This window comes from Eumetopias jubatus, unplaced genomic scaffold (genome assembly GCF_037043125.1).
Source record: "Eumetopias jubatus isolate StellerSeaLion01/CBP00866 unplaced genomic scaffold, mEumJub1_p1.0 scaffold_4, whole genome shotgun sequence".
Taxonomy (NCBI): domain Eukaryota; kingdom Metazoa; phylum Chordata; class Mammalia; order Carnivora; family Otariidae; genus Eumetopias; species Eumetopias jubatus.
In genome coordinates this window covers 162383431-162392097 of record NW_028274810.1, presented here as the reverse complement: position 1 = coordinate 162392097, position 8667 = coordinate 162383431, and positions in this window count along the sequence as shown.

Here is an 8667-nt window from a genome sequence, read left to right as displayed (position 1 = left end):
AATCACCAGTAAACAGTGGTGGTGGTAGATGTTGACTGTTTACTGCCATGGGGTTGAGAAAATTAGCGAGCTACATTTCACTACTCGTCAATCATTTTGACATCTTGGAATAGAAAGTGCTGTTTAAATATAAAGAGCATTTTCTGTTGAATTGCTGTTAGTCATCCCTGTGAGGAAATGACCTATCAAGTAATAGACCAGAGTATAGGAGAACTGCCACAATATAAGATTGATTTCTGCTAAAGAGACCTTAAAGTAACTACATGTTTCAATTTGTGGTTATTTACAATCATTTGTAAATTACCATGGCAAAAACCCAAAATAAAAAGCTATTTGGATTCACTTTCCAGCACAATTTCCTGGGCATTCCCACCTCCTCCTCCTTGCCCTCCCTCCCCCACCTTTTCTTTCTGGCTCTCTGTCTCTCTCAGGCTTGTCAAAACAATGATTTTGGGGCCTCCACCTGGTAATTTGCATTTCTAACAAGTTCCCAGGAAATACTTTTCGCTGGTATACATTTGATGAACCACTGCTCAAGTTAAAAGGGTTTGGAGGGCGCCTGGGTGGCTCAGTTGGTTAAGCAACTGCTTTCGGCTCAGGTCATGATCCTGGAGTCCCGGGATCGGGTCCCACATCGGGCTCCCTGCTCGGCGAGGGGCCTGCTTCTCCCTCTCACCCTCCCCCCATCTCATGTACTCTCTCTCTCTCTCTCTCATTCTCACTCTCTCAAAATAAATAAATAAATCTTTAAAAAATAAATAAATAAAAGGGTTTGGAGATTCGGGAAGAGGAATGAGACCTCTGAAACCAGCCTCTGTCTTGTTTACAGAGCTGTCCAAGTTGTTGGGAAGATAATTGCTCCTGCCCTGGGGAGCCAATTGAAAGTAAATGGCCCTCCTCTGAGTGGGTGATTGGCCTAGGGCAGCCTGTACAGCACTCCTACTCTTCCAGTCTTAGGCCAAGGTTTACAGTTTTATAAGCCATTTAGCCTCTCTTTGCTCCAGTTTTTTTCAGATTCAAAGTAATGATGGTTATTTCTCTTCTCTGTTATTAAAAAAAAAAAAAAACAAAGCAAAACAAAACACACAAATCCTGATGGTACTTTCCCTACATTGACAATTCTTTGGATTTATTCATCTATTACTCTGATGTAGTTTTAAAAAAAGCTATAAAAATTTAGCAAAGTCTCTCTCTCCATGAAGATTTTAGGCTTTTAAGCTTTGAGTATTTAGTTAAAAATACCAAATACCTGTTCTTTACTGCCTGGAGCTAGACATTTCCTTTTCTCTCCCTAAGAGGGGAGAGCTACAAGGGTGCAAGTACTTAAAGAGACTCTAAAAAGCCCCATCTAATCTGTACCCCCTCTACTGCCACGGGCTCTCCACTTTATCCACTATTCTTTTTAAGGTTTCCACACCAGGAACACTAACCTCCTTGCTGTGCTTTCAAAACACAGCATTCGCCCATCCCTTGCATTTACAATTTTATCTGCTGGGAATGTTCTAGAAAATTCATGTGCGTACAACTAGAATTTTATAATAGAGGGTATAATAATAGGATAAAAATACCCTCAAGTCGCTCAAACGCCACCTCATTAGTGAGGGCTTGATCATCCTATAAAAAATAACTTTTGCACATGAACATGCAAGTGCAACATTTACCCTTGCACACATTAACACACACATGATCTTATCCCATCCCTGACATATTTTTCTCCTTACATTGTTTCCATCTGACAGACAATATATTTTAGTACTGGTTTATTTAAATTGTCTCTTTCACAGTTAGAATGCAAATTCTAAGTATCTATTCTCTTGACTTTCAGGAACATTACTTATCACTCTCATATCCCAGGGCAATTTTACAAGGTGTAAGGCAAGAAAGAGTATCTTAACATGATGATAAGGTCTTGGTTTTTCATTGCAGAACCTATAACAATCACTTGCATATAAGAGCCACTCAGTAAATATTTCTAGAATGAAAGAAAAAAAGGTGATATATCCTTTTTTTTTTTTTTAAGTTTTATTTATTTGAGTAATCTCTACACCCAGTGTAGGGCTCAAACTCACAACCCTGAGATCAAGAGTCAGATGCTCTCCTGACTAAGCCAGCCGGGTGCCCTGAAGGGTAATATATTCTTACAGTAGATTTTTCACTGCAGATTTTGGCATCTCTTGTGCTACTTACTCAAATGGCTCTTATACTTCAGTTTTACTTAACCATTGGCTGTTCTTTAGAAGCATGGTTGCTCATTATGCATGCTATTGCCTCTGCCTTGAATGTTCATTTCTGAACATTTTTGTTGTTTTTCACACTCCTATGTTTTCTTTAAAAAACGAGTCAGATGTCCTGTTCTCCAAAAGTATTTCATGATAAACTTGTTCTTTCTCTGTGTCCCCCTTCTGACCCTAACCCTTATCCTGGCACTTAACCTACTCATTATATTGTCTGTCTAGTTGAAAGTCATGCCAACTTTACTATGAACCACTTGAAAACAGGGTCTGTTCACTATTTCTAGCATAATGCCTGAATGCCTGGCACATGTCAACTACTCATGAATGTTGAATAAATGAACAACAATCCTCCTTTTTTTTCCCCTCTCATCATGTTAAGATACTCTTTCTTGCCTTACACCTTGTAAAATTGCCCTGGGATATGAGAGTGATAAGTAATGTTCCTGAAAGTCAAGAGAATAGATACTTATGACCATAACCAGTCTGAAGATCAACTAAGTCCAAGTCTCAAAACTAGAGTAATTCCCAAACAAGGACAAGGAGAGAGGCATCTAAGCTCACTTAGATTGAGGTAGTAAGGTGCTGGTGTCCACACTGCCATGAAGAAAACCACAGCCATATGAAGCTTCTAATACTAATGAAAGTGTATCTCTCAGGTATGTGGTAGTAGATCATGATAAAACTCTTTAGAAAACCTGTTTCTGGACGTTACCTCATCAGGGCATCACTTGGTATGTGCTGAGGTAATACATTAATTTTACTATTAGAAACTATTCCCCTAGGGGAGAGAAAGATTCTGTCTCAGTCCGATTTTGCTGCTTCAACAAAATACCACCAACTGGGTCTAAACACCAGAAATTTATTGCTCTCAGTTCTGGAGGTTGGGAAGTCCAGGATCAAGGTGCCAGCATGGTCACCTTCTGTTAAGGGTCTTCTTTGGAGTTCGTAAGCTGGCACCTTCTCCCTATGTCCTCCTATGGTAGAAGGGGCAAATGATCTCTTTGGAGCCTCTCTTATAAGGCACTAATCCCATTCATGATGGTTCCACCCTCATGACTTCGGCAACTTCCAAAGGCCCCATCTACTAATGCTATCACATTGGACTTTAGGATTTCAACATACAAATTTGGTGGATACACAGACATTCAGACCGTAATAGATGCTTAAAGATCAAAGCTTGTTCTAAAGTTTATAGCCTGGGAGATAGGCAGAATTTGGAGATGTTCAGCTGGTATGTAACTTAGTCTTACATGTTTGAAGATAGTAATCACCCATCCCAGCAGACAGATCATGCACACAATTGAGAAGAAACAACTGTGCTTTGTGAATGAGAGTGTTTGCTTTGGCAAAAAGGCATTACATCTGTTTCTCCTGTATCTATGAGTGTCTTATGCATAATATTAACAAGACACTTAAATACAGGAAATCTGTATGATAGACCAAAAGAAAAAGTGCAGGGAAATAAGGTGTGTGAGTATTGAAAGGCAGAAGTGGTCTATTGGTTAGGCCTGGAAATCAACTGTGAGTAATTTAAGTTGATTAAACATAGTATAGAAAATGCACAGGAAAAGGTTGGTGAGATCAACTAGCAGGCAAAGCAAATAGCTTTCTCAACAGTAACATTTTTGTTATATCAAAGAAGAAAGGCTGTATATGATAAGAGATTGAGAAAATAAAGTACAACAATCCCTTTCTCAGAAGGCTAGACCTAACGTAAAAATGAGAATTCTACCTCAGTGTAAGCAAGGAATCACTGTCGGGAATGACAGTTTGTATAAAGCAAGAAAAGGGAGACTCAGAGACATGAACCAGGAGATAAGAACTTGCCTGGTTTATTCATAAATAATTAGACTCAATTTACCTAGGTTCTTGTATTTCTTGGGAACTGGTATAAGTATATTCTCACTGTAGTACTTGTCTCTCACCTGCATTAAAAATGTGCAATATAGAACATGAGTAACTGACTACTTAGTTTTGTTGTGTATTCCTTGAACTAGTTATTTTAAAGCAGCAGTAAATAAGCTATGGCCTCCAGGCCAATTCCATGCTTGAGCTAAGAATGGTTATTACTTTTTTAGACCGTTGTTAGAAAAGAAAAAGAAAAAAAAAAAAGCAGAGTATTCGATACAGACCTAGATAGCTCACAAAGACAAAAATATTTGTTACCTGGAAGGTTTAAGTTTTTAGGGATAAAATTAATATCCACATTCATTTTATATATGTAAATGAATATAATAAATAGATAATGAATAATAAATATTATATATCTATAATGAATGTGAAGATTTGTATATACACAATTCAATATATTGTAAGAGAAAAATTTTGTCTTACACATTGTAGGATTTCATATCCTACAGGGTGGATTGCTGGATAAGAGAAAGAGGAAAAGGGGTGTCTGGGTGGCTCAGTCATTAAGCGTCTGCCTCAGCTCAGGTCATGATCCCAGGGTCCTGGGATGGAGTCCCGCATCGGGCTCCCTGCTCCGCGGGAAGCCTGCTTCTCCCTCTCCCACTCCTGCTGCTTCTGTTCCCTCTCGCTGTGTCTCTCTCTGTCAAATAAACAAATAAAATCTTTAAAAAAAAGAGAGAGAAAGAGGAAAAATATTTACTGGTTTCATAGTTCACTGGGGTCAAGAAGAGGGAAGAATGAACCAAGTTCACTTCATTTTTGCAATTATGACACCACAGAAGAAAATGAAGTAAAATATGTAAACCTGATTGTGGGAGATACATGGAAGGAATGAATGAAAAAGGCAATGAAAGGGTATAAATCACTTCTTTGAGAGCTCTAATGGTAGGAAAAAGTAAGAAATAGGAATGTAGGTCCCTGTGAGTATTGGTGGGTTGTCTTTCAGTCTGAGATTTCTCTGCTACCCCTGCTGCTGTCCCTGGCTCAAACAAGTGTCAGAGAGGATGAGAAGTCTCTCTTCAAAGCTCTTGTTAAGAGAGGTATTGAACAAATAGACCCACAGACACACATAAATATATATCTGCATCTCTTTTGGATGGTAGTATTTAATAGCTTCTTCTGTTTTTGTGTGTGAAACATTTCAAACATGCTTCCTTTACTCAGATGCCCATAGGGCCAAGCAAATTAGGCCAGAGCACAGGTAAGAGAGAAGAGGCCTGTGGCAAGTTGGAGAAGCTGTGCCCTTCCTAAAAGAATTAAAATTACAGGGTGCCTGGGTGGCTCAGATGGTTAAGCGTCTGCCTTCAGCTCAGGTCATGCATGATCCCGGAGTCCTGGGATCAAGTCCTGCATCGGACTCCCTGCTCTTTGGGAGCCTGCTTCTCCCTCTGCCTCTGTCTCTCTCTCTCTCCCTCCCTCTCTCTGTCTCTCATGAATAAATAAATAAAATTTTTTAAAAAAGAATTAAAATTACATTCAATTTAAAGAAAAGAAATAGAAGTTTTCAACCTGTTCTCTCCTATTAACCTCACCTCTTTTTTCTGGCAACTGAAGGGGAAGGAGGACACCTTTCAGTTGTTACCTTTCTTGAAAGGGTTCATTCCTTTTTTTTTTTTTTAAGATTTTATTTATTTATTTGACAGAGAGAGACACAGTGAGAGAGGGAACACAAGCAGGGGGAGTGGGAGAGGGAGAAGCAGGCTTCCCGCGGAGCAAGGAGCCCCAATGTGGGGCTCGATCCCAGGACTCTGGGATCATGACCTGAGCCGAAGGCAGACGCTTAATGACTGAGCCACCCAGGCGCCCTATTGAAAGGGTTCGTTCTAACCCAATTCAGCCTAACCTTAACATTCTTGCATTTCCCTGATGAATCCATCTACTATCTCCATCTAGCTTTCCAAATTCCTACGATGACAAATAGTCACCATTCTTAGTCACCATTTTTTAAAAAGATTTATTTATTTATTTATTTATTTATTTATTTGTTTATTTATTTGACAGAGAGAGACAGCGGCAGAGGTAACAACACAAGCAGGGGGAGCAGCAGAGGGAAAGGGAGAAGCAGGCTTCCCACTGAGCAGGGAGCCTGATGCACAGCTCGATCCCGGGCCAAGATCATGATCTGAGCTGAAGGCAGACTCTTAGCCACTGAGCCACCCAGGCGCCCCTTTAGTCACCATTTATTGAGAACTTAAATACATACTAATTAATTTTTTCAGTATTCAATTCATAAGTATTGCCCACATTTTACAAATAAAAATAAAGAGACCTAGAGAAGGTAAGTACTTTGTCAAAAGTATAGTTAGCAAGTGGGCAGGTCTAGGATTCCAGGCACAAAGGGTTCAACCCCAGGCTCTTAACCATGAAGTGTAAGCCTCCTAGAAGAAGTTAACCCCTATTCAAGGGAAATGAGGGGCAGATACTGGCTTCCTTGGTACTACAGCTGCCTGCCTGGGAAAGTTCAATGGAAGAGTATTTACACTGAACTTTTCTATTTCTTTAACCATTGCATTGAACAGTAACACATCCTTGTTAAACATAATCGCTCTTTTTTTTTAAGTAAGCCCTGTGCCCAACATGGGGCTTGAACCCATGACCTCAAGATCAAGAGCCACATGCTCTACCTACTGAGCCAGCCAGGCACCCCAAACGTAATCTCCTTTTGTTTCAGACTTTCTAACTACTTCAGAAACCTCAGTGAATAATTTACATTTCATGCTTTTTGTCTTTAACTTTCAGGACTTTTTAAGAAAAGGCTAATGCTGCTTTCCTTTAAATGGGTAGATGATTTTGTAATTTTCTCTATATATTTTAATGTGAACTTTTTGTTCCCATTATTGAACAAAAGTTGGTACTGCAAATTACCATCTGTATTATACTTTACATAAATATATATTACTTTCCTCAACATTAACTTAATGTGAAATATAGTTCATATTTTTTCCTGGTTAGTCCAGAATTATTCAAATGATGAGTGGCAAAGACATGTTTTAACACTGGTTTTTACTAACTCTAACTTCCATGTTCCTCATGAATAGACTAAGTTTTCTTTATTCTTAATATTTTCTGACCTCCTCAGTTCAATTGAAATTTGGATTTTTCTTTTTTTTTCCTTTTTTTTAGGACTTTATTTATTTATTTGATAGAGAGAGACACAGCAAGAGAGGGAACACAGCAGGGGGAGTGGGAGAGGGAAGAAGCAGGCTTCCCACGGAGCAGGGAGCCCGATGCAGGGCTCCATCCCAGGACCCTGGGATCATGACCTGAGTCGAAGGCAGATACTTAACAACTGAGCCACCCAGGCATCCCAAAATTTGGGTTCTTCAAATGATTCCCCTACCATTTCCAACAGAAATTTAGCTTTCTCTTTCTCTAGTACAAGAAAGCCAATCTGCTCCTTACATTTATTTCACTTTCTGATTATTATTCTACCTTCTCTGTCCTCCCCTAATTTGAATTTAATATTAGGAAGTAATGTTGGCCCTCTCTCTTCAAGTCACTGTTGTATCCTCCAGAAACAGTGCCCACTTACACCTTCCTGAATGAGGTCAACTATGGTTCGCTAAGCTCCTTATCATTTTTATAGTTTCATCATCTCTCTTTATCTATGCCATGACCTCATTTTTCATCTGTATCTCAAAATTCAAACTTCTAGGACTCCAGTGCAACAATAATCAGGGGTCTAATGAACTTGAGATAACTGGAAGTTCAAATATTGTAAACATTTGTAATATAAAAGTCCAACTCCTGTCTGTTCTGCAATTAATATATGGCTAATACTAAAATTTGTAGCTATGCCTTTTTCCAAAATATATTATCTTCCTATTATACACGAGGTACTGAGTCTCTTGTTTCATTCTTTTCCCAGTTAGTGACCATTTTAAAACAACAATTTGTTTTCCAAACACTGAATGACAACCTAGGTTTAAAAAATGTTGTGGTATGTCGGGGCGCCTGGGTGGCTCAGTTGGTTAAGCGACTGCCTTCGGCTCAGGTCATGATCCTGGAGTCCTGGGATCGAGTCCCGCACTGGGCTCCCTGCTCGGCAAGGAGCCTGCTTCTCCCTCTAACCCTCCCCCCTCTCATGTACTCTTTCTCTCTCTCTCATTCTCAGTCTCTCAAAGTAAATAAATAAACCTTTTAAAAAATAAATAATAAATAAAAAATGTTGTGGTATGTGCTGTTAAAAAAAAATACAGTTGAGGAAATTTGAAGATCTAATTGGGTTTATTCAGCAAGCCATGAATCAGGCAGCATCCCAAGTAGCAAATAGAAGGGAACTCCAAGAGTTGCTGGAAAGGAAAGATTTTTAAAGGCAGAAAGGGGTAGAACAGGGAAATCATAAAAGAAAGGATTATTTCAGGCAAGGTCACATTCCTTTGGGGGAAGGCAGGGTGGATTACCTCACTAGTGCCGACCAGGAAATTTCAGACTGTCTGGTTAAGATTATATTCCTAGGAGAGGTTGAAACTGCAGTTAGGTTAGGTAGATATTAAGTCTTGGTTTACTGACATAGGGCTTA